Raw genomic sequence first — 26,958 nt, 5'->3', positions numbered from 1 at the left:
CACTAGTTCACGAATGTAGTGTTATCTAACATCAATATTCTTGGTTCGTGAATACTGGATTAGATTTTTAGAGATATTAATTGCACTAGAATTATCACAATATAAAACCATAGAATCTTGCACAATTTCGTAATCGCTTAGCGTTCTTTTCATCCACACAAGCTGAATACATACATTACCTGCCGCAATGTATTCAGCCTCAGCAGTTGAGAACGATACAAAAATTTATTTCTTACTTAGCCAAGAAACTAAATAGTTCCCTACGTAGAAATAACCACCACTGGTTGATTTTTGATCATCAATGTTACCAGCCTAATCAGCATCCGTGTAACCAACTAATTGCACACTAGTATCATGTGGGTACTAGAGACCAAGATTTGCTGAACTAGCGACATATCGCATAATCCGCTTAACAGTAATTAAACGTAACTCTTTAGGGTCGGATTGATATCTATTACAAATTCTAACGTTAAAAGCAATATCATGTCGACTCACAGTTAAATAAAGAAAACTACCTATCATAGTGCGATATAACTTAAGATCCATACTCTTACTTGTAGAGCCTTTTGAGAGTTTTAAAGTAGTACTCATTGGAGTATCAAAATTTTTTCCACTCTCAAATCTAAACTTTTTAACTAAGTTCAAAGCATATTTAGTTTGAGAGATAAAGAACCCATCAGGTAGCTGTTTAACTTACAACCATAGGAAATAATTCAATTCTCCAACCATGCTCATTTCAAACTTAGACTTCATAAGATCTACAAACTCAACAGTCATATTAGCATAGGTAGATCCATACATAATATCATCAATATAGATTTGCACTATTAGTATGTGATCATTATGTTTCTTTACAAATAATGTCTTATCAACACTTCCCATTGTAAAGTTATGACTTAGTAGAAACTTAGTCAACTTTTCGTACCATGCCCTGGGAGCTTGTTTCAAATTATAGAGTGCCTTTTTCAAGCGGTAGACATGATTAGCATTCTTAGGGTCTTTAAAACCCATTGGTTGTTCAACATACACTTTTTCATGTAAATCGCCATTTAAGAATGCACTCTTTACATCCATTTGGTATATTTTAAACTTTCTAAAATATGTAATGGATATAAATAGTCTGATTGATTCAAGACAAGCTACTAGGGCAAAGGTTTCATCATAATTGTTGCCTTTAATTTGAGTGTACCCTTGTACAACCAGCCTAGCCTTGTTTCTAATAATATTACCAAGTTCATCAGACTTATTTTTTAAAATCCATTTGTTTCAATAATGTGTTTATCTTTCGGTCTTAGAACTAAGTACTAAACATCATTTCTGAAAAATTGATTGAGCTCTTCTTGCATCGCAACAATCCAGTTTTAGTGAGTAAGAGCTTCTTTTACGTTAGCCGGTTCTATCTGAGATGTAAAGTACACATAGTTACACATATCTTCAAGTTTTTTACTAGTGTGCACACCAATGAGAGGGTTTCCAAGGATATGATTAGTTGGATGGTCTTTAACTGTCCTCAGTTCAATGTTATTTTGACTTTATGAAGAATCTAGTTTATCAATTAGAAGAACTTCATCATTTTCTAAACATGAGATAGGTGTATTCAAGTGATCGTCAATAACCACATTAATGGACTCTTGGATTACACCGATCCTCTTATTAAGAACCCGATACGCTCAACTATTCAGAGCATACCCTAAAAATATCCCTTCATCACTTTTTGGTGTCAAACTTACCCAGATTTTCTCAGTCACGTAAAATGTAGCACTTGCTACAAAAAACTAAAAAGTATTTGACAATAGGCTTCTTATCAAACTACATTTCATAAGACATTTTACCATTTATTTTTCTAGTGTAAACACGGTTAATTATATAACAAGCAGCATTTACGGCTTCGACCCAAAGATTTTTAGGGAGCTTCATATTATTTAATATTACATTTGTCATTTCTTGAAGCACTCTATTTTTTCTTTCTACTATACCATTTTGTTGTGGAATTTTGGGTGCAGAGAATTCATGTGATATTCCCTGATCATTGCAAAATTTCCCAAAACTGCTATTTTCAAATTCTGAACCATGATCACTACGAATCTTAGAAACTTGTGATTCTTTTTCTGTTTGGATACGTTTAAGTACCCTTTTTACTTCAGCGAGAGTTTCTGATTTGTCCCTTAAGAAGAATACTCAAGTGTATCTGGTAAAGTCATCAACGATAACTAGAATGTACTTCTTACCACCTCGACTCTCCGTTCTAGTTGGTCCAATGAGATCCATGCAGAGAAGTTCGAGGGGTTTAGATGTGGCATTGGAATTCACCTTTTTGTGATTACTCCTAGTTTGTTTGCCAATCTGGCATTCACCACATATTTTGTCTACTTTCTGTATTTTAGGTAGACCTCTTACCAACTCTCTTTTGCCCAATCTATATAAGTTACGGTAGTGTACATGTCTAAGACATTTATGCCATAATTCGATCTCATCGGTATAAACTATGTAGCATGATAGATTAGATGAGCTTGAATCACAGACAATATAGCAGTTTTCAGAAGTTCTGTGACCAGTTAATATTACAAAACCATTTTTATTTAAAATTTCACAACCTTGATTATTAAATTTTACACTATGATTATTATCACATATTTGAGAGATACTTAATAAATTGTGTTTTAACCCTTCAATATATAAAACATTCTCAAACAGAGGGAGGTTAAAGAGCTGAACTGTACCTTGGACAATAATTCTTCAGTTGATACCATCACCGAATGTGACTGAACTAACAGTCATGTCTTTAAGATTGGTGAACAGACCCTTGTTGCTTGTCATATGTCTGGAGCAACCACTGTCTAGGTACCACTTTTAATGGCTTGAAGCTTTGAAAGCAGTGTGGGCAACCAAACACGTAACCTTAGGAACCCATTTCATTACTGTTTTGGGTTTGGGAGTATAGTTGGTCTTCTTATGTTTGTAGTTGTTATAAGACTGACCCACTGGGTTAGATTTTAAGAGCTCCTTAAGTAAATCAACAATTTTCTCGGCTAAATGATTATGATTCTGATTTTTATAATTGATATGGTTAATTTTAGGTTTTAAGTTTTGAAAAGTCTTACCATTTTTAGAATAATTTTGATTCAGACTTTTCCCTTTTAAGTTAGAAGACTCCCCTTTCACATATTTGGGTGGAGTATTCTTATGTTTGGGAGGAATACTTTTGTCGTATTCCAATCCAGATCGATCGTCACATTTTCTGGATTCGGATAAGAGTTTTTCTAACTTCGGATCACCTTGGGCATACCTCCATGTGTCTTTTAAACTCACAAGTGAAGAGACTTCAAGTTTTAGCTTTTCATTTTCAGATTTTAAGTTTTCAACTTGGGAGGTTTTGAAATTTAAGTCACACTTAGTTTTTTTAAAACAATCTGAAATGTGAGATTTTTCTAAAACAAGATTATCAAAAAAATTTTAAGTTTTAAAAACTTTTCTTTCTGAAGCTTTAGTTTTAGAGCAATTTAACAACTTTCCTTGTATAGGGCATTATAAGCATCTTGAAGATCTTCTTCATTTTCATGGTCACTAATCAGATTTTCTCACTTGTTGAATCATCATTATCTAAAAAATTAAATTTGGCTAGAGTCACAAGGGCTTTAATATCATTACCCGACTCAGTTTCAAAATCATCTGACTCAGAAGAGGCTTCAGAGTAGGAAGATTCATCCCAAGTAGCCAACATACCTTTCTTTTTAGGTTTATCCTTTTTAGGACACTTGTTTGCTAAATGCCCATATTTATGACAGTTGTAACATTAACTGTCTTTTAAAGATTTCCAGGTTTTAGATTTAGATTTTTTTTTTCATTAGATTTTTGCAAATCAACCCTCTTTTTACTTTTGAAAATCTTATAAAACTTTTTATCTAAAAGGGTCATATCATCTTCAGAATTTTCTAAATTAGAATTACTATTTTCTTGAGAAATACTTTTAGAATATTTAAGGGTGATGGATTTACCTTTAGGATCTTTAAAGTTTAACTCATAGGTCTATAATGAGCCAACTAATTCTTCTACCCTCATATTATCCGTATCACGAAGTTCTTGGATCGCAGTCACCTTTGAATTAAACCGTTCAGGTAGTGAGTGTAGTATCTTTGCACATACTTTACTTTCTGGGATTCTATCACCGAGACCCCACATAAAGTTGGCAATGTCATTCAATCTTGTATAGAAGTCCATGAAAGTTTCATTTTCTTCCATATGTATTTCCTCAAATTTGGTTGTGAGGATTTGGACTTTAGATTTCTTGACAATTGTTGTTCCCAAATGTGTCATTTCTAAAATATCTCAGGCTTGCTTTGCAGTATCACAGGATATAATTCTTTTAAATTCATCTGATGATAATGCGCAAGTTATAACATTTAGAGCCGTTGCATTGACACTACTCTCACTTTTCTGAAGTGCGGTTCAAGAAAAGTAAGGTGCGACTTTTATTGTTTTAGATCCATTGGTACGAGTTACTTCAGTGGTAGGAGGGGTCCAATTGGTCACTATGGCTTGCCACACGCTCTCATCCATGGATTTTAAAAAAAATCCCCATCCTGGCTTTCCAATAGGCATAATTGGAGTCATCAAATGGTGGAGGCCTAGGGACTGAAAGGCTATCAAAATTTAACATCTTAAAAGGCTCAGATCGATTAGCTCAGGAAATAAATCCAAAAATAAAGTGAGGTATTAGACTTTGATACCACTTGAAAAGGCCGAGCTAAGAGTCCTAGAGGGGGGGTGAATAGGACTATGCCAAATTAAAAATTAAATGTAAAATTTAAACAAATATAAATAAAGTTAGCACTTAAAAAATCTCATAATGCAGAAATGAATAACAACCTCAAATGTACTTGTATTGAGAGGTTGATACAAACGTTGTTCTAAGGATAACCTTACACCAAAAACCAATGGTTTATGGTAGGACAACCTGATTTCTAGAACGGTCTGTGTATTAAAATCTCAAACTGATACAGAGGAATAAAAAAATAAAATAGCAAAAAAAAACTAAGTTATTACAGCATTCTCACACATACATAAAAAGATTACAACATTCTCCACAAATGCATAAAGGAAAATTACAACATTCACACAAATCCATAATCAACCATCCACCACAACGCCAAAAATTATAGTGGTTCGCTTATGTGTACACCAACTGTTTAGAAAAATAGCCACACAACTACTCCACTCCCAATATCCTCACACAGTAGATATCTGCGTTCAATATGAAATAGGTTTTCAAGGTTCACCTAAAACCTTCACAATTGTGTCTTTCAAGTGGGCTTACACAATTCAAAAAACCCCATACTCTGAGTTTTCTGGATCACCTTAGACAAACCAAAAGAAAGAGATTTTTCTAGCACAATCTCAAAGAAACCAAAAGAATAATTGATTTACAAAACAACAAAATACTTATCTAGATATTCTCCTTTAATGCAGCCCGGTAGAACCAATTCGGAGTAGAAGTTCAACATAAATTTTCAATGTTTACACTCACTTATGAAAAAGTTCTAGGTTCTAAATGATTTTTTAGATTAAATCACTTTGGGCTAGCTTGATTTGATTTTGATTCCAAGAAAAGGAAAACTTCAATCCCTTTTTCAAATAACATTGGATTGGAAAATACAAAATCAAATACAAACAAAGCTAAATAAAGAGAATATTAAATGAACATAATATAGCTTAAGAATATCACTAACTTATCTCCCAGAGTGGTATCTTGATTTTGTTTGAATTAGATACAAAACTCTGAAAATCCTGCTCTATTTATAAGTGCAGAAATTGCTAATTCGACTAGCCCAGAGGTCAACTCGACTGGTCGAAGGGCCTGCTCGACTGGTCAAGTAGCATCTACGACCGGTCGAGTCCTGTCCATGACTGGTCATGTGGGGCTCAATTTAGTTGTTGGACTTTAAGTTGAGCCTGCTCAACTGGTCAAGCACTGTTCACTCGACTAGTCGAGCAATCTCCGGGACTACTCGAGGTAATAACAGAAAATCCTAAAAATTAGTAACAAACTTAGGACTTGTCGAGGAATTTATTGGACTGATCGAGCTAGTTCTAGGACTAGTCGAACATAGTCTAAGATTAGTCGAAAAACAGTCTATACACTTATGTAATGACCTCATTAAAATATGCACTCAACAATGACCTAACCTATGGTCAATCAAGGGTCATTCATACCTTATAAGAGATGTTTGAACATTGAAACATCTTTTGCTTCAGTTGATAGTTGATCTTGATGAACATGTAGCTTGTTATATTGACGTACACGAAGCTTGAATTTGAAACATTTTGAAGCTTGAATTTGTAGCTTAAACTTGAAGTACTTGAGTTGTATTTCACTTTGAGCTTTGACTACCAAAGTAAAGACTATTGTCTTGACTTAGACGAAGCTTTGAAAGCTTAAACTATCAGTTGATGTTGTACTTGAACTCTTATACTTACGATGCTTGAATCTTCAAATGAATCATCTTAAACTTGTACTTGAATCTTAAAATGGAACTTCTTGAACTTGAAGATGAACTAAACAAGATACAGATTCCAAGAAGTTTTGGCACTACAAAATTTGACAATCATAGGAGCTAGAAAACATAGCACTTACAGAAGTCAAATTCAGCAACTAACGTAAGTAATAATCAAATAGAGATAATAATTATCAGCTAAAATTAAAACAAGAACTATCACTTAAACTAATAGGAAAGTGGAAAGCTCAAGGGGAAGAAATCATCACCTTATATGTTAAATTGCCTACAACGTTGTTGAGAAGCGTGCCCTTAGGATCTTCCCAGGATATGCTCGACTCGACTCACTCCCAGCTCAAACGAGAAGAAACCAAAAATGCGATGTTAAGCTACATCTTAATTAAGATTAGGAAACCAATTAACCAACTAATACTCTAATTAGAATTCTAATGAAATGTTTGAGAGGAAAACGCACCTATAGTTGATTCAACTTGAATCAACTCAATTCAACACCCGAGTCGACTCGGCTCAACATAACCCTGAACCCTACTCTCTCCCACTCTCTTTCTCCTTGCCTCCCTCATCACAATTACAACCAGCAGCTAACTAGATCCAACTAACTCAAAGAATTAGTGATTCAAGGCTCGGTTGACTCAACAATAAGTCACACTCCCAACTCAAACTCGACGTGTCAAGTCTAGTTGTCCCGATTCTCACCATCCTTTCCTTTTTCTCCTTCCACTTCCTCTCTCTTTCTCTACCTTCTTCCTCCTCCCTTTTAGATCATCCAAGGTTGCACCAACTAGACCAGAGGTTGGGTGGTGACTTAGGGACGGGACTGAGTCGTGTCATCAAGTTGACTCAGCAACGTCATGGGCTCGAATCAAGTCACCTGGACGGTGCTTCTCTTCCTCTCTTCTTTCTCTCCTCCTGCTAAACTAGGCCAAGCCCGTAATTAACTAAGCCTAGACTCGGTCCGATTCAGTGTGGTGCGTCCCAGCCCACAACTCGATCTGAATCCAGACTCATCCTGTCTCAAACTGGATCAAGCTGAGTTGACATGGCCATTGCACCACACTACTCCCTTTCTCCCTCTCCCACTATGACTTCTCCTTCTTTCTACTTCATTCTTTCCTTCCTGCTTCTCTGTTTCTCCTTCCCACAACCAGACAACGTCTGGTCTTGACCATACCCGTCCAACTTGAGCAGGGTGGCCAAACCCGAGCAAGAGTGTGGCAGTGACCCGCTCTCTTCCTTCTCTATCTCCTTCTTTATTTCCATCTGTTGGAGTTCCAGCACCATTGGACGACTTGGTTCGACCCAACTCGAGTTGAGTCTAACTAAGTTTGGTGTAACTTGAACGAGGAAGAAGGTCGGGCGGCAATGGTGGATTTCTTTTTATTGCTTCTTTCTCCATTCTGACAGCTTGGGAGGGTTCCTATGGGTGTAATGGAGCTAGGTGACATATTGGAACAAAGGTTTGAAGGGTTTTGGGTAGTGGGTTCACTGGAGGAAGGAAACGGCAGATTTTCGAGGGTTGTTGTAGGAATGGTGGTAGGATTGGTTTGTGCTTTATCACATCCTATCCTATAATTCTTCCCTAACATTTCTAAACCATCAAATCGACAGCAAATGGTCCAGATTTTTTTTGGTAGAAACCACCTCCAAATATAGTTCTTCCCTAACATTTCTAAGCTGTGGTTTTGTTTGCCAAGGAAAACTAAACCACAGGATTCGAATGGAGGGCTACGATGGTTCTACGTGGAGGGCGGAGATGTTGCAAGAGCTATCACATGTAAGTTGTCATCTCAGCGCTGACAGTTTCCATTTTTTGAAAAAAAAATAGTCGCACACATGCTATCTCTGCTGGAGTTTGTGGCCATGCACGCATGTTCTAGTGGGTAAGGCTCAGTCGAAGGTGGCCCCCGGGCCCAATGGATAGTTTAGATCAAACATTGGTGGGCTACAATCAACATAGACAATGGTGTTTTTTTATAAATGCTATCTTATCTAGCTCCTAGGTTTGTCAAATTTAGTAGAGCCAAAACCTCTTAGAATTTATATCTTATTTAGTGGTTATTGTAAGATCAACTTCATGTCATCCTTGCCAATCTTGTCTACATTCAGGTACAAGATCAAGAAGTTCAAGTACAACATCAAGAAGTTCACTTTCAAGAACAAGAAGTTCAAGTACAAGATCAAGAAGTTCAAGTACAACATCAAGAAGTTCACTTTCAAGAACAAGAAGTTCAAATACAAGATCAAGAGGTTTAAGAAGAAGAAGTTTAAGTAATAGATCAAGTCTTCAAGCTTCATTTACTTCAAAAGAATGATATGTGATGAATCAATCTCACAAGTAAGGTTTGTTTGACCCTAGATTGACCTTAGGATAGGTCATATAATTTGCACTTATATCGTAAGTCATTGATAATTTTATAGGTCATTTTTCAACCAGTCCTAGTCATGGTTCTACTAGTCCAGACACTGGTTTGACCAGTCCAAGGTTGTTGTGAATTTTTTAGATTTTCTATTAGACCCTCGACCAGTCCTGGAGACTGCTCAACCAGTCAAGCAGGCTTGACTCAAAGTCTAGCAACATTTCTGGGTCTCACTCGACCAGTCGAGCAGGCCACTCAACCAGTCGAGTAGCGATCTTATCTTATCACGCTAGAAATTTTGAAACGTTGTTGGTTCTTCGACCAGTCAAGCTAACCACTAGGCTAGTCGAGTGAACAGTATTTTTGCCTATAAATTGAGGATGATTTTCAGAGTTTTCTCAATTCATTCAAAGCTATTCAAGTCACAACTCTAAGAAACTTGTCCAAACATTCTACAAGCTAATTGGTTAGTATTTAAGATTGTTTTAATAGATTTTTTGCTTTTGATTTTGTGATCTCTATTCAATTTTATTTCTTTTAAAAAGGGAATATTGATTTTACCCTTTTTGAGATCAAAATCAAATCAAGCTAGCCCAGGTTAATTTAATCTAAAAATCATTTAGACCTAAGAACCCTTTCATATGTGAGATTGGACATTGTACATCTACATAAAATTGGTTCTACCGGGCTTCATCAAAAGAAGAATCTTCAGATAAGTGCATTTCAATTTTTTGTATTTAGTTTGTAAGATTGACAAAAAATCTTTCATTTTTGGTTTTGACTAAGATAGCTAGAAAATCTCATTGAGTGGGGTTTTTAATTGTGGTAGCCCTTTGAAAACACAATTGTGAAGGTTATGGTTGAACCTTAGAAAACCTATTTCATAGTGAAAGCCAATATCCTATGGGTGAGGATATTGGGAGTGGAGTAGTTGTGTGGTTGTTTTCTAATAGTTGTTGTACACACAAGCGAACCACTATAATTGCTGAAGTTGTGGTGAATGTTTATTATTATGCAATTATGGTGAATGATTGTAATTTATTTTCTACACATGTGGTGAATGTTGTAATAGCAGTAGATATTTATTTCTATTTTATTCTTTATTCCTCTGTATTGGTTTAGGACTTTGATACACAGACCATTCTAGAAATCAGGTTATCGTACCATAAGCCATTGGTTTTTGGTGTAAGGTTGCCCTTAGAACAACATTTGTATCAACCTCTCAATACTTGTGCATTAGAGTTTGCTATTTATTTCTGTTATTTGGGATTGATATATGCTATCTTGTTCTAGTTCTTTCTTAATTCTACATTTAAATTTTTATTTCGCATAGTCCTATTCAAACCCCCCCCCCCCCCCCTTCTAGGACTCTTAGCTCGGCCTTTTCAGTTTTTCAAACATCGTTACTGGGAGGAAGAAAATAAGAGAGGAGTCTCTCCTCTTCGAACAGAGGTTGGGTCAATGCAGTTTGACTGAGCTTCTCGGCTCAATGCACAATGGGTGCATTTTGTTCACTCCCCAAGTATAGGGTTGTGATGTAGTAATAAACTCAGTAAGACCGAGGTCGAATCCCAAGGGACTGAAACCTGTGCGTAATCTGAAACTCACTAGAACTAGAACTAGATTAAGATGAAATCTAAATCGAATGAATTTAAGGAATGATAGTGAAATATTAATGTAAAACTTAAGAAATTTAGGGGTAGGAAACTAGGGATTCAGAGGATCCACTTTTAGAGATCAGGGAGATCTACGCTTGATTCATGAACTCAACTGGACTTCGAGTCCCATCTTCATCCAGTTGGAAGATATGTCACTAAAACAAAATCTGAACTTCCTTCGATCTAGTTTTCAAAGAGATGAAAGGTATGAGAATTAGAGTTGATTCCATCACAAAACTATGCCCATGAGACAAAGTAAACAACAGAATTACACTAATCAACAATCAATCAGATAGATGTATGAATGTTAGGAAGGATTCCATCATCCAACCATGCCCAGGAGACGATGGTGAACAACGGGACTTCCTGACTGCATAATCAGGATAATGAAAAGGAAAAACTCACGCCATCTCAGATTTACTGTAATGTCAGTCACAATAAACCATTAAAAACTAAAGCCTTCTTTAAAATCAAACCAATCAATAACAAGTTCAACATGAATCAAACCGTAGGATTATTCCATCACGCCACAAGTTTCACCTCTTAACCCTAGCTAAGAGGTTTAGCCTAACATAATCAGACTAAATCTCAACATAATTCATAAAAAAAGCAGAAAAAAATAAAGAAAATATATAAAAATTCCCAACACTTCTCTCTCCGCCTCTCTTTCTCTATCTGACGTCCCCTGTTCAAGCACTCCCCTTCTCCACGTTTTGGAACTCTTTTTATAGCTGTTGGAGTGGTGGAAATCGGATTTGGAAAGCTATCGCACACGTAACGAAAGCCTTTTCGCAGCCAAGTTTGGGGCTTCATAACTCTCGCGTTCCTTGCATTATTTATGTAAAATCAACGTCTCTTGGAAGTATTTTGGTTAGCCTACATGATGGACGGCTTGGATCTGCCATATGATTAATGATGGTGGGCCACAACCGCCTGGAAACCCAGATTTCGGGGACGTGCATAACCTTTTGCACGTCCAGCGCTGTCGTGATCGGTGGGCCCCACAAGGTGCTTTCATGGAAATCCACACCGCCCATTAGATTGCCCTCAAAATTTCGGTTAGAAACGGATGGTTTTGAATGTCCATTGACTCGGACCAGAGAAGAAATCATGCTAAAATCAATTTGAACGTTGCAGAGCAGTCCACTTATGGCCTCTGTATCGTGCACGTGTGCTTGCATGGGTATAAACAGTCAGCATAGGTTTGATGTATTCGTGGCCCTCTACACAATGGACGGCTTGGATCATTTATATGGTCACTTTGTGGGGCCCACTAGCGTCCGCAAAACGGATGCCGTCCGTCCATTACGCAACGCCAAAATGGCAGTTGCCGTTTTGAGAAGCAGATGCGGGTCAGCGCCTGCTGACCCGCCTTACTCGGTTCAGCGCGCGGCGGCACGTGTGTACATTATGTACACACGCTGTACATACGGGGCCCGTTGTGATGTTTTCGCAAAATCCAATCCATTCATTCAATGAATCTCCCTATTAAAAGCATTGAGACCAGATTTGAGGCAACTCCAGATATCAGGTGGGCCCAGAATCAACGGTTTATGGGCTGATCTGTCAATTGGGGCACTTTCATAGTGATCTGAGGGCTAAAATTTGATATGTACGGTTAATTTATGGCCCTCAGGCCATATATGAAGTTTTAAGCCAATCAGATGGCGGGAACTATGTGATCTTGCACTCTTCACCAATTTCGGGCCTCTTTAACGTGAATGGCTTGATTTCCTCGGATCCCTGGCATGTAAATTCTTCAGTCTTGGTTCTCTGGAGTGCGTCCCTTGCTCTGGTGACTTCGGAGTGTCAAATCCACACTTTTAGTGCTATTTTTCAGTCCACGCTCCTGATTACATCCTGCAATAAAAACATAATTAAAATATGACATTAAGCATTATCATGTACGTAAAATCAGGCAATAACTGGAGTCTGATATGTAATATTTGACCCTCAACACAACCCCCAACCAGTATTTTGCTAGTCCCAAGCAAAGTATGCGAAAAATAAGTTGAGAATTACGGGACAATTTATATGAACTCAAGTGATTTTTGAAAAAACAAATCAAATACTAGAATTTTAAGATTCATGAATGTTGGGCATTACTCTCTCCTGCCTGACGCGCACGGTAAATTTCATAGTTAAGATCAAAGTATTAATCCACCAATTAGAAAAAATTCTAAACATTAGGATCCATGAGTGTATAGCCTAATCTCGGCTTATCATCATTAAAATTCACTTCTCTATTTCAGGATATCATTGGTAACCAACAAGAGAATTCATGACAACCAAACCTAAACCCAAACTTACTTCACAGATCATCCTTTATCTTTTTTCTCTCTCTATTTTTTTTTAATAAGCTTTTGAAATTTCTAGTAAAAGTAACGCCAAGAAGGGGAATCGAATCCTCACCTATAGGGAGCAAACCTATGGTGAAGACTGTACACCCAACTTTTTTCACATATCATCCATGGGGGATTGAATCTACACCTATAGGGAGCAAACCTATGGTGTAGACCATTCGCCCAATCCTTTCAATTTCTCAGGTTGGTTCCTTTCAAGCTTAGTGATCACCAAGTTAATCCTTTAATATCGAACTGAACCCTTAATGTGCAAGCAAGATGTGTTTTGTGAAATCATGACTCAATCAATATTTAAAACTTCTAATCATGGATTAATAATTCAAACTTAACTGGGAAATCTAACAAATAACTAAATTCAATAGTCATAAATTACCAACATCACGTATCTTGAAATTTTAAGTGCCCTAGATGGCCGTCAAAATCACTTCGAATTCATACAAAATTTCAGAAAAATTTAAAAATTTTCACAATTTTCGTGCTTAAGACAATGAAAACACTGATTAGGTAACCTAATCTCCCACCCCCAACTAAAAATATATATTGTCCTCAATGTAAAAGATATGCTCGCAATGTATATGAGACAATGAAAGTAAATGAGAAGTGATGGAAAAATTGTACCTGGATGAGGGATTCAAGAAGTTTTTACACAAGGATCTCAGCAAGAAAGCAAGTCAGCATAAGAGAGAAACCAATAAAAGAAAACTATCCTAAAATAATGTAGGAAGCGAATGAACCTAGAACAACATAAAGCAAACTACCCTAGTCCTATGAAAACAAGAAACCTACCTATATACCTCCATCAGACTAGGAGGTCAATCCTGGTAAACAGGATCAGTCAGAGGTATGGACATGTCCTCTGAATCAAATTTCTCGACAAATGGCTTTAAGCGATGTCCATTTACTTTAAACTCCTTGCTATTATCCGGATCTCTTATCTCAACGGCCCCATGAGGATACGCAGTGACCACAATGTAAGGGCCAATCTAACAAGATCGAAGCTTACCTCAGTAAAGAATTTCTTCTTATCTTGTGCAGTCCATTGTGTCGGTATGGAACCTGTGGCAAGATAATTAGCAACATTAGCGAACCAAGGTGAATGGGAGACTCTAAACAATTGTTCATCAGGGAACATGTCATTGATATGGGTCGTCTCAAGGGAATCAGAGGTATTAAGGCGAGAAAGGTGGTCGGCCACTACGTTCTCTACTTTCTTTTTATCTTTAATCTCCAAATCAAACTCTTGGAGTAGAAGGATCCATCATATCAGGCGGGGCTTAGAATCATTCTTAAAAAGAAGATACTTAAGTACCGCATGATCTGTGTAGATAATGATCTTGGATCCGATCAAGTAGGACCTAAATTTGTCCAAGGCGAACACTATGGCTAAGAGTTACTTTTCCGTAGTCGAGTAGTTCACTTGGGCAGGATTTAAAGTCCTACTCGCGTAATAAATGACGCAGGGCCTCTTATCTTTCCTCTGACCTAGAACCACTCCAAGAGCATAATCAGAAGCGTCGCACATAAGCTCAAAAGGAAGGCTCCAATTGGGTGGTTGTATGATCGGTGCACCAGTCAACATGCCCTTAAGCTTAGTGAAGGCTTCCTGACATGGCTCAGTCCACTCGTATGGTGCATCCTTTTGAAGTAGATTACATAAAGGACGAGAGATGAGGCTAAAGTCCTTTATGAATCTTCTGTAAAACCCAGCGTGTCCTAAGAAGAATCGCACGTCCCATATGTTCTTGGGTGGAGGTAGATTAGAGATAAGATCAATTTTTGCCTTATCCACCTCGATTCCTTTGGACGAGATAATATGTCCAAGGACAATTTCCTTATGAACCATAAAATGGCACTTCTCCCAATTAAGTACCAAGTTCTTCTCTTCACATCTTTTCAGCACATATTTAAGACTTTCTAAGTACTTGCTAAAAGATAAACCAAAAATAGAGAAATCATCCATGAAGACCTCTAGATATTTCCCCACCATGTCAGAAAAGATACTCATTATACATTGCTGAAAGGTGGCAGGGGCATTACATAATCCGAATGGCATCCTTCTGTAGGCAAAGGTGCCGTAGGGACATGTAAATGTGGTCTTTTCCTGGTCCTCAGGGGCGATTTCAATCTGATTGTAGCCCGAATACCCGTCAAGGAAACAGTAATAGGAATGACCAGCTAGCCTTTCCAAGATTTGATCAATGAAGGGCAAAGGAAAGTGGTCCTTTCTCGTGACGGTATTCAACTTCCTGTAGTCAATGCACATTCTCCAACCAGTAGTAACTCTAGTTGGCACGAGTTCATTATTGGCATTGGCTATGATGGTGATCCCGGACTTCTTAGGAACCACCTGAGTTGGACTCACCCATTGACTATCGGATATGGGGTATATGATCCCCACATCTAATAGTTTAAGAACCTCGGCCTTAACCACTTCCCTCATGTTTAGATTTAGTCTACATTGTAATTGCCGAGCGGTCTTTGCATTATCCTCAAGATAAATGTGGTGAATATAAATTGAGGGGTCGATTCCCTTGAGGTCCGCTATCGTCCATCCAAGGGCTCCCTTATGCTCAATGAGAGTGGATATGAGCATACTCTCATGTTCTTTCTCTAGGTGGGCAAAGATCACCACTAGGTATGTCTCATCTTGACCTAAATAGACATATTTCAAATCAAAGGGCAAAGGTTTTAGGTCAAGCTTCGGCGGCTTAAGGTTAGACGGTAGAGGCACTACATCAGTTTGGGGCAACTCTTCAAATTGTGGCCTCCACCGGTTAACTTCAAGTACCGGTGCAGTATCAAGCAAGGCACACGTCTCCCTAATCATATCATCATCAAAATCATGGGAGTGGGCTAGGCACGTCTCTAGAGGGTCAGAGGATAAAGTCAGAGGTGTCGTATCTTCCACTAAAGAGTCAATCATGTTAATGTCATGAAAATCGTCATCTTCTAAGTTTCTACCATTATTGAAAAAGATGTTCGACTCCAATGTCATATTCCCAAAAGACATAGTCATGATACCATTCCTGCAATTAATAATTGCGTTTGAAGTGGCAAGGAATGGGCGACCAAGAATGACGAGAATCTGAGTGCTCATGTTATTGATAGGTTCGGTGTCCAGGATGATAAAATCTACATGGTAGTAAAATCTATCAACTTGGACCAACACATCCTCAATTATCCCTCTTGGTACACGAACAGAGCGATTAGCAAGTTGTAGTGTGGTTGGGGTGGGTTTTAATACACACAAACCTAACTGTTTGTATACCGAGTAGGGAATCAGATTGACGCTCGCTCCTAAGTCAAGAAGTGCATGATCAATTCGATGGTCCCCGATTACACATGATATGGTTGGGCTACCGGGATCTTTGAATTTTTGTGGCACGTCTTACTTTAGGATGGCACTCATTTTCTTGGTCAAGAAGATCTTCTTTTGAATACTCTGCCGTCGTTTGGTCGTGCATAAGTCTTTCAAGAATTTAGCATATGAAGGTATCTATTTTACGACATCAAGTAGAGGAATGTTGACTATCACTTGTTTCAACACCTCTAGGATATCCTGAGAGTTAGAGAGAGGTTTTGGTGCGACCAACCGTTGGAAAAATGGAGCAACTGGCTTTTCTAGAAGTTCCAGTTCTAATTTTTGTAAGGCTTCACTAGATTCATCATTGTTGTCCTCTTCTGGTTCTTCAAGCTTTTCGAGCCTAACCGGGAGGGTTTTATCAATGATCTTCCCACTCTTAAGAGTGGTGATGGATTTAGCATGCCCCATTTGATTTGAAGAGCTGGGATCACTTATCTCGTATTGCGGTTTAGGATTGGGGAGCGGTTCTGCAGGAAGCATCCCCTTTTCTATAACCGTCATTCGTGAATCCATCTTTTGCATAAAGTCTCACATTGCCTGGGTCAACTCTTGCATGAAATTTTGAACCGGTTCTTCTTAAGGTTTCCCCTGATTTGGATTTTGCTTGAAGAAACCTTGAGGGGTAGCAGTTTGTCCATTTCTCCAACTAAAGTTGGGATGATTTTTCCAACCAGGATTGTACGTATTAGAGGTTGGTCCATTGAAAGGTCTTTGATAATTATTTACAGCATTGGATTGTTCATTCAACACTTCTCGAAAGGCAGGTATCGTAGGACAATTTTCAGTTGGATGAATGTTGCAATCACAGATGTCGCAAACTCTTTCATTAACCTTATCATTCTTTCCTTCCATGGCCTCAACTTTTCTTATAAGTGTAGTCACTTTATACTTGAGATCATCCTCTTCTTTCAAGAGATACAATCCACCTTTCTCCTTAGATTGAGTTAGCCTAGACGTGGTGTTCGATTTCAGGTAATAGTCCCATGATTGTGTTTTTTCAGCAAGACTATCGAGGTAATCCCATACCTCGTCAACATTTTTATTAATGAATTCTCCATTACACATTGTCTCGACCATTTGGCACATGGAAGATGTCAGTCTATCATAGAAAAAATTTGTAATGCGCCACGTTTCAAAGCCGTGTTGTGGGCATGAACTGACCAAATCCTTGAACCTTTCCCAACATTGGTAAAATGTTTCATCCTCCTTTTGGGTGAAGTTCATGATTGCTTTTCTAAGGGTAATCATTTTATGATGTGGAAAAAATTTCTTTATAAATTCCCTTTGCATATCATTCCATGTGCCAATGGATTAGGACGCAGTGAATGTAACCACGTCTTAGCCTTCTCCTTTAAGGAAAAAGGAAAGACTCTCAGCCTGACTGTGTCCTTAGACACATTTTGAAAATATAAAGTGGCTATGATCTCATCAAACTCTTTCAAATGTAGATATGGTTCTTCAGATTCAAGCCCATGGAACTTAGGAAGGAGTTGGATAACCCTTGGCTTGATGTCCATGTGTCCTGTATTTTCAGAAAAAATCATGCATGAGGGCGTACTCACCCCCGGGGGTGCTTGATACACCTCATTCTCATCCTGAATGTCCTCCACCCTAGGTTGGGGTAGAAGAGGTTGGTTTCCAGCCATCACTTCAATTAACTTAGGGGATTTCGAGTGGTGTCTAGTCCTGCGATGGATAGTTAACCCCTCAACCAGTCCTCCTTTAATCAAGAGACGTCGAGTGTTGTCAAGGGCCCACTTGGGCATGAAACACTCGCAGCCCTCAATCAAATTTGAAACCTAATCCTAAGAAAGGAAAAGAAAGAAAGAAATGGTTGGAAGGAAGTTACCAATTTGGAGTCCCTCAGTTAAAAACCTGCAAAAGAAAATAAAACAAGTCAGTTTCTAAAGAGAAGGTCTAGAATTAGAAAATCCTTAAAAAGAAAGATAGAAGTAAACTAGTTTCTAAAAGAAGAAATTCCTAAAAGAAACTGGAAATTTCTAAAATAAATTAGGAAAGTCCTAAACTAGAAAGTAAGTTACTAAAAGGGATCTGAAAAATAAAAAGTAGAGAAAGAGCATACCGAATTAGAAATTTCTATCTTAAAAGCCTACAAAATAGGAAAGTTAGTTTCTAAACAAAAAGTCTACAAGTAGAAATTTCTAAAAATAAATTAGGAAACAAAATTAGATTCTAAAAGAGTTAGAATTAGAAAGTTACTAAAAATAAAAATAGAAAGTTAGTTTCTAAAAAAGGAAAAATTTCTAAAACTAGAAAATAGAAAGTTACTTAAAAGAAGAATCTAAATCTAAAATTAGAAAAGTACAGAAAGTAAGAGGAGAAGTTAGAAAGATGGTACCAAATGAGAAGTTCCTATGTTAAGATCCTGTAAAAGAAAACAAAAGAGATTAGTTTCTAAAAAGGAAAGTTCCCTAAACCTAGAAGCTAAGTTAGTTTCTAAAAAGAAGACCCAGAATTAGAAAGTTTCTAAAATAGAAAATGTAAACCTAAAATTAAAAGGTTTCTAAAAAAATAAACTAATTCTTTAAAAAGGAAAAAAAAATAAAATAAAGGAAGATGAGTTAGTTTTTAAAATTAGAAGAATTGCTAAAAAGGGAAATAACTAACCTAGTTTCTAAAAACAAAAGAGGAAAGTTTCTTAACATAAACTATTTCCTAAAAATAGAAAAATACTAGAATTAGAAATTTCTAAAATTCAAACCCTAATTCTAAAAATAGAAAAAGTAGATGAATTAGAAAGGGATTACCAATTTAGAAGTTTATGTCAGGATCCTACAAAACAGGAAAACAAGTTAGTTTATAGAAATCAGAAAAATCTAAACCTGAAGTTAGAAAAATCCTAATCTTAAACTAATCCTAAAACTAGTTAATTTCAGAAAAATGTAATCGTTAATCCCCAGCAACGGTGCCAAAAACTTATTCACTCCCCAAGTATAGGGTTGTGATATAGTAATAAACTCGGTAAGACCGAGGTCGAATCCCAAGGGACTGAAACCTGTGCGTAATTTGAAACTCACTAGAACTAGAACTAGATTAAGATGAAATCTAAATCGAATGAATTTAAGGAATAATAGTGAAATATTAATGTAAAACTTAAGAAATTTAGGGGTAGGAAACTAGGGATTCAGAGGATCCACTTGTAGAGATCAGGGAGATCTACGCTTGATTCATGAACTCAACTGGACTTCGAGTCCCATCTTCATCCAGTTAGAAGATATGTCACTAAAACTCAATCTGAACTTCCTTCGATCTAGTTTTCAAAGAGATGAAAGGTATGAGAATTAGAGTTGATTCCATCACAAAACGATGCCCATGAGACAAAGTAAACAATAGAATTATACTAATCAACAATCAATCAGATAGATGTATGAATGTTAGGAAGGATTCCATCATCCAACCATGCCCAGGAGACGATGGTGAACAACGGGACTTCCTGACTGCATAATCAGGATAATGAAAAGGAAAAACTCACGCCATCGCAGATTTACTGTAATGTCAGTCACAATAAACCATTAAAAACTAAAGCCTTCCTTAAAATCAAACCAATCAATAACAAGTTCAACATGAATCAAACCGTAGGATCATTCCATCACGCCACAAGCTTCACCTCTTAGCCCTAGCTAAGAGGTTTAGCCTAACATAATCAGACTAAATCTCAACATAATTCATAAGAAAAAGCAGAAAAAAATAAAGAAAATATATAAAAATTCCCAACACTTCTCTCTTCACCTCTCTTTCTCTATCTGACGTCCCCTGTTCAAGCACTCCCCCTTTTCCACATTTTGAAACTCTTTTTATAGCTGCTGGAGTGGTGGAAATCAGATTTGGAAAGCTATCGCACGTGTAGCGAAAGCCTTTTCGTAGCCAAGTTCGGGGCTTCATAACTCTCGCATTCCTTGCATTATTTCTGTAAAATCAACGTCTCTTGGAAGTATTTTGGTTGGCCTACACGATGGACGGCTTGGATCTGCCATATGATCAACAATGGTGGGCCACAACCGCGTGGAAACTCAAATTTCACGGACGTGCGTAAACTTTCGCACGTCTAGTGCTGTTGTGATTGGTGGGCCCCACAGAGGTGCTTTCATGGAAATCAACACCGTCCATTAGATTGCCCTCAAAATTTTGGTTAAAAACGGATGGTTTTGAATGTCCATTGACTTGGACCAGAGAAGAAATCATGCTAAAACCAATTTGAAAGTTGCAGGGCAGTCCACTTATGGCCTCTATATCGTGCACGTGTGCTTGCATGGGTACAGACAGTCAGCATAGATTTGATGTATTCGTGGCCCTTTACACGATGGACAGCTTGGATCATCCGTACGGTCACTTTGTGGGGCCCACTAGCGTTCACAAAATGGACGACGTCGGTCCGTTACACAACGCCAAAACGGCAGTTGCCGTTTTGAGAAGCAGACGTGGGTCAGCGCCTGCTGACCCGCCTTACTCGGTTCGGCGCGCGGTGGCACGTGTGTACATTATGTACACACGCTGTACATACGGGGCCCATTGTGATGTTTTTGCAAAATCCAATCCATTCATTCAATGAATCTCCCTTTTAAGGCATTGAGACCAGATTTGAGGCAGCTCCAGATATCAGGTGGGCCCATAATCAACGGTTTATGGGCTGATCTGTCAGTTGGGGCACTTTCATAGTGATCCGAGGGCTGAAATTTGATAAGTACGGTTAATTTATGGCCCTTAGGCCATGTATGAAGTTTTGAGCCAATCAGATGACAGGAACTATGTGATCTTGCATTCTTCACCAATTTTGGGCCTCTTTAACGTGAATGGCTTGATTTTCTCGGATCCCTGGCATGTAAATTCTTCAGTCTTGGTTCTCTGGAGTGCGTCCCTTGCTCTGGTGACTTCAGCGTGTCAAATCCACGCTTTTAGTGCTACTTTTCAGTCCACGCTCTTGATTACATCCTGCAATAAAAACACAATTAAAATATGACATTAAGCATTATCATGTACATAAAATCAGGCAATAACTGGGGTCTAATATGTAATATTTGACCCTCAACACATGCCCCCTTGTGCACTCGCGACTTCAAAAGTGGGGTCCACCATAGAGATTTCGACGGATCTACTCCGTCCATTTGTTTTATCAGCTTGAATTAGGTCCCGACCTAAAGTAAGAGGCAGATCCAAGGCTTAGTGGGCCACACAACTCAATTTGAGCCCCATTTGTAAATTCCCATCAATCCAATGATCGAGTCATCTTTGAATCCAACCTTCAGGGTTCCTAGGCGTTCTTAGTTGATCCTAGAAGAAATCTAATGGTCATTACTATAATCAAATGGTTAGATTATCTAATTGTGTAGTAGATATCAACATTAAGTGATGTGACCTAATAAACGGAGGACCTAGCGATTTGGATTTCAATTTAAGATGATATAAGGTCATTTTATAACCCAGTGGTTGGATTAGGAAAATTAAGTGTTGGAGGGATCGATGAAACGTTGTAGATCTTGTTGTTCAAACTCCTAAAACTAAGATGAATGATTTGATGGTCGAGCTCGTAATTAAACAAGCTCCTAATCCAAACCAGTGATGGTCTTATAATTGTATGGTTGGATTTATATGAATTTGAGCAGATTAACGACCATTATATAAGATGAACAAATAGTGGACCGCATGACCTAATGCCTGCGATAAACACTATGTGGTTAAATTTTCGAGCCAAATGGTTGAAATCCTAAATTAGGTTTATCTGTTGGCTTGATAATCTATCTTGTATATCAATGGATGGATGGCTTAATATATGATTGGGATTGTTCTTAAGGGTCGGATTTAGAATGTGATGAATGTGAATGTCCAAGTAGGCTAGGTTACATGGTAACACCCGAGTACTAAAAAGTATGGGGTGTTACAGAGATATAGTGGGAGATAAAGATCTAAAGAGATAGACAAGACGCGACTACATATAAAGGAGGAGAGAGAGAGTAACAAGTCACCGTCTTCTTTTCATACATAGACATTGAATATACAAGCAGGAAGAAATCTCTAAAAACAAGAAATACAATTGATATTATTAAATGAAATGCTACTTATAATATCTATTATATCCTTATATAAGAAAAAGAAACCTAATCTCTAATTTGACTCAAAGTATGACACTTTTCGAAAATAGTAACAATTACTAAAGATAGTAAAAGATGTCTAATCTACTAAAATCTATAAATATCCCTTAGATGACAAACAAAAACTCTAAACTATGACCGGACTCTTAAAATCCTAAAAATACCATAAAGGAAATAGTAAGTTTTAACTTAGAACCTTAATTTGACTCATAGAATGATTGATTGAATTTTTCATATCCACTTGGGAGACAACAACTTCGTTTATTGATAAGGAATAGAGATTGTTGATAGCTTTTCAAAGGTATATTATACACGCAAAATGGATGACCAGTAGTAAAGTTATGGTTGTCAGAAGATAGTGTGCATTTGGGCCTTTTTGCTTAATTAGGGCCCCCTCTAGCATGAATTTGTGCCATCTAGTGAAACCTCACATGTGGTGTAATGGGATTACCATTGTTACATTGTGGAAGATATGCTGGGCTAAGAAATGAAGGTTACGTCCTAGAGAAGGGGTGATTGGGACCAATTTAAAATTTACTTCTTTTAAATCTAATTGCATACTCAAGCTAATATGTAAATTAAGCTAAGAAAGGCAATTAACTTTAAGGTTTACAAGTCAATAGAGGGTCCAATCACATAGACTACAAATGATATGCCAATTAAGTAACTAGTCTTTAAACATGATAGTGTACATGTGTGTGTCGAATGTGCTAACTATCAACTCTTAGCATTTATCTAATTATGCATACATATAATTAAACATTCTCTATATAAGCATAAATAATTAAGTGCTCAAATATAATTCCAAATACGAGCATGTATAGTGATTTGATTTTCCTACTCCACTTCTGGTGGTTGCACTTAACCCATGAGTGTACCATATTTCCCTATCGAAAGTTTTAAATCAATTGCACATCTAACCTTTACAATCCTGCACAAGGACCGGCTCCTATAAGAGACTTTTAGTGGTTTTCTATAGGCTCGCCACGAACTCGGTCCTACACAAGAACCTATGTCGAAGACTCCCACAAGAGACTTTAGTTGGCTTTCCTTAAGCTAACCAACAACCTCGGTCCTAATCCAAGGAGTTATGTTTACTCTCACTAGAGGCTCCCACAGAGACTAATACGTACATACTCGTATATGGTGGCCTACACAAGGACTTTGATTTAGTCCCTACAAAAGATCCAAGGTCCTACACAAGAACCTAGGCAAGTTTGGTAATTTAGATTAAACCCCTTTTATAGAACCTAAATGAGTGTATACAGAATCTTACTTAATCAGATTAAACCCCTTTTATAGAACCTTCTCAGGTTGCTTGATTGATGCTCTTCCATACTTTAATCAGCTCTCCCGGTCATGATACTGATGCATTGTCAATGCTTTAGCTCCAAGATCGACCACCTTACATGTGATTCTCCTTTGAAGTGACTAATACTATGAGAGGTTGGTAGAATCTCTTATAACTAATGGGAAGTTGTAATTCCTAGAGGATTCACCTAGATGGTCCTTCTAAAGGATTTAGACAATGGTATGCATATAGATGTTTAGTTTAATCTCTAGAAATGAAGGGGTTCAAGCATATCTTCAAGGTGGAGGTTGGAATCCTCATTTAAAGTGTTAATATTAAGGAAGATGATGGAACTCATTGGTTTAGAGGCTTGGAATGAGGAAGATAATCATGAAATCATTTAAGCTTCTATTGCACCAAAAAACCATTCAAATATTGAAGAACCAAATGCCCTTTATAAGGAGTTCGAGCTCCAACGGTAAAAAAAAAAGGGGGGGGGGGCAGATAATGGCTCTTTTGATGAGATAGAGCAAGGTTTCGATGGGATCGAGTAGGGCTTCGATGACATCAAGCGGTGCTTTGATGGCATCGTAAACATTAGATTTTCAGCTGAATTATTGTTGAATGGTTTACACATTGTTATCCGATGTCATCGAGTGGTCTTCAATGACATCGAGAATATCCTTCGATGTCATCGAAGGTTCCTCAATTCAATTGAGAAACTCGGATAACTTGTTGGACATATCTGAGTTAACTAATCGATTCCATTGAGTGGTCTTTGATTCCATCTAAGACCCCTCGAGGTCTGCTTGATGGGGTGGAGCAGCACTTAAAATATGATGTTTTGGGCATATGACTTCACAGCAACTTCGCACATCTTTTAGTCTTATGTATCGTGTTCCAATTAAGTTTCTAAGGTTAAGAGACTAAATGAGGTGACGATAAATAACTATGAGTACTGCAAGAAGGATGACCATATTATCCGATACTATTACAAAAGGATGGGAGACGAAGGTATTCCGTCCCCACCACAAGTAAACCATCCTCGGCCATTGTAAGTAGCAGCTAAGTTGGTGCCAAGACCTCAGCCGACTAGGATAGGACCCCCAGTTTAATAGAGGAAGACCCCTGCTTGCATGTACATGATCGCTACTGTCAAAGGTGAGGAGGATCCACCACAAGCGATACACAATACGACTCACATCAATGGTACCCCTGTGCTCATCTTATTTGATTTTGGTGCAACATTATCTTTCATAGACAATGCCATTGCGATAAAGTTAGAATTAAACACAACTCGACTGCATGGCCCCTAGTGATAGCGTCCCCCATGGGCAAATTTATCAAAACAAATAAAGTATGTAGAGCATGCCTTCTAACCCTCGCAAGTCATAAAGTAGTTGTGGATCTAATCATAATGCTGCCTATTAGGCAACGTCATCCTTGGGATGGATTGGCTTTCACAAGTTCGGGCAGTGATGGATTGTCACGAAAAAACAGTCACTATTTCCATCCTCGGATAGGTCTCCTTTACATTGAAGGGAAAAAATAGGCACGATGCATTTGAAAGCTTGTAAGCTCTAAGTGATCCGGAGCTAGTTGAGGTCACCATAGGCTGGATACCAATAGTGCAGGATTTTCCTGAGGTATTTTAAGAAATACCAGGTTTACCCCCTAAACGAGTAGTACACTTCCGCATAGACCTCGTACCAAGGACTGCTCCAATATCCTTGCTCCCGTTTTGCATACCCCCTTATGAGATGGAGGAGCTTAGGAGTCAGATTATCAAACTGCTAACTCAAGGGTTTATTTGCCCCAGCGTCTCCCTATGGTTAGCACCAATGCTCTTCGTAAAGAAGAAGGATGGGTCGATGCATCTCTGTATAGATTATAGGAGACTGAACGAGGTGACAATAAAGAATAAGTACCCTCTACCTCACATCAATGATTTGTTTGATCAGCTCAAGGGTACTAGATACTTCTCTAAGATCGATTTACAGTCAGGGTATCATCAATTGAGAATCAGGGATGAGGATATCCCCAAGACAGCATTCAGAACCCACTATGGGCACTATGAATTCCTAGTCATGTCCTTTGGTCTCACCAATGCCCTGCCAGTGCTTATGGACCTGATGAATCGAATATCCATGCCTTATCTGGACTGGTTCGTGATCGTGTTTATTGACGATATTTTGGTCTATTCTAAAAGCTGGGAGGAACATGAGCAGCATCTACGCACAGTCCTGGGTACTTTAAAGGAGAATTAGTTGTACGCTAAATTGACAAAATGTGAGTTATGGGAAGAGGAAGTTAAATTTCTGGGGCACTTAGTAAAGGCTGAAGGCATATCAGTTGACCCTGCTAAGGTAGAAGCAGTTTCTAAATGGGACCAGCCCATCAAAGTCACCGAAGTTCAGAGTTTCCTAGGTATGGCAGGATACTATAGGCGCTTCATCAAGGAGTTTTCAAGAATCGCGCTGCTGCTCACTTAGCTGACCAAGAAAGGCACTCAATTCATGTGGGATGAGAACACCGAAGCAACCTTCCAGGAGCTAAATATGAGGCTAACATCTGCGTCGGTACTTACTCTCCCATAGGAAGGAGAAATTTTTGTAGTATATAATAATGCGTTGAAAATGGGGTTGGGATGTATACTAATGGAGAATGATAAGGTGATCACCTACGCTTCAAGACAGTTGAAGAAACATTAAGAGAATTACCCAACACATGACCTGGAATTGGCAGTAATGGTCTTCGCCCTAAAGATATAGAGGCACTATCTCTATGGGAAGGAATTCCAGCTATTCTGTAATCATAAGAGCTTGAAGTATATATTTACACAAAAATACTTAAATATGAGCCAATACTGATAAATGGAGATGCTCAAAGACTTTCACTTCGAAATATCTTACCATCCGGGTAACGCAAATTTAGTGGCCAATGCTCTAAGTGGAAAGAAGAAGCACGAACTGGTAGCCACCTTGATGATCAAGGAGTGGGAAATGATGAAATTCGTTCAGGACTTCGATATCCAACTTATGCTTGATGAGCCAGATGCTTATGTAGCCCTTTTAACTTTCGAGCTGACCTTAGTCCGCCAGGTTGTCTCTACATAAGGCCAGGATGAATGGCTTAGCAAGATGAAAGGGAGGTGTAAAAGAGAAGAAATGCCTAACTGGAGGATTGGGGACGATGGCGGTCTCCGATATCAGGGACATGTATGCATACCAAACAATGCAGACCTAAAGAGAGAAGTGATGATATAAGCGCATCATTCCAGACTGGCCATACACCCGGGCAGTAGTA

At 38.1% G+C, this 26,958-nt stretch overlaps 1 non-coding gene across 1 annotated transcript; it reads left to right on the top strand.

Annotated features, from left to right (window-relative positions):
* Nucleotides 1-17,389: 17,389 nt before the first annotated feature.
* On the top strand, nucleotides 17,390-17,496 carry LOC131241677 (small nucleolar RNA R71). The gene has a single exon (XR_009169234.1). It is a non-coding gene; the product is annotated as a small nucleolar RNA R71 (small nucleolar RNA).
* The last annotated feature ends 9,462 nt before the right edge of the window (nucleotides 17,497-26,958 follow it).

Source organism: Magnolia sinica, chromosome 3 (assembly GCF_029962835.1).
Source record: "Magnolia sinica isolate HGM2019 chromosome 3, MsV1, whole genome shotgun sequence".
Taxonomy (NCBI): Eukaryota; Viridiplantae; Streptophyta; class Magnoliopsida; order Magnoliales; family Magnoliaceae; genus Magnolia; species Magnolia sinica.
This window is presented reverse-complemented; position numbering and strand designations above follow the sequence as displayed.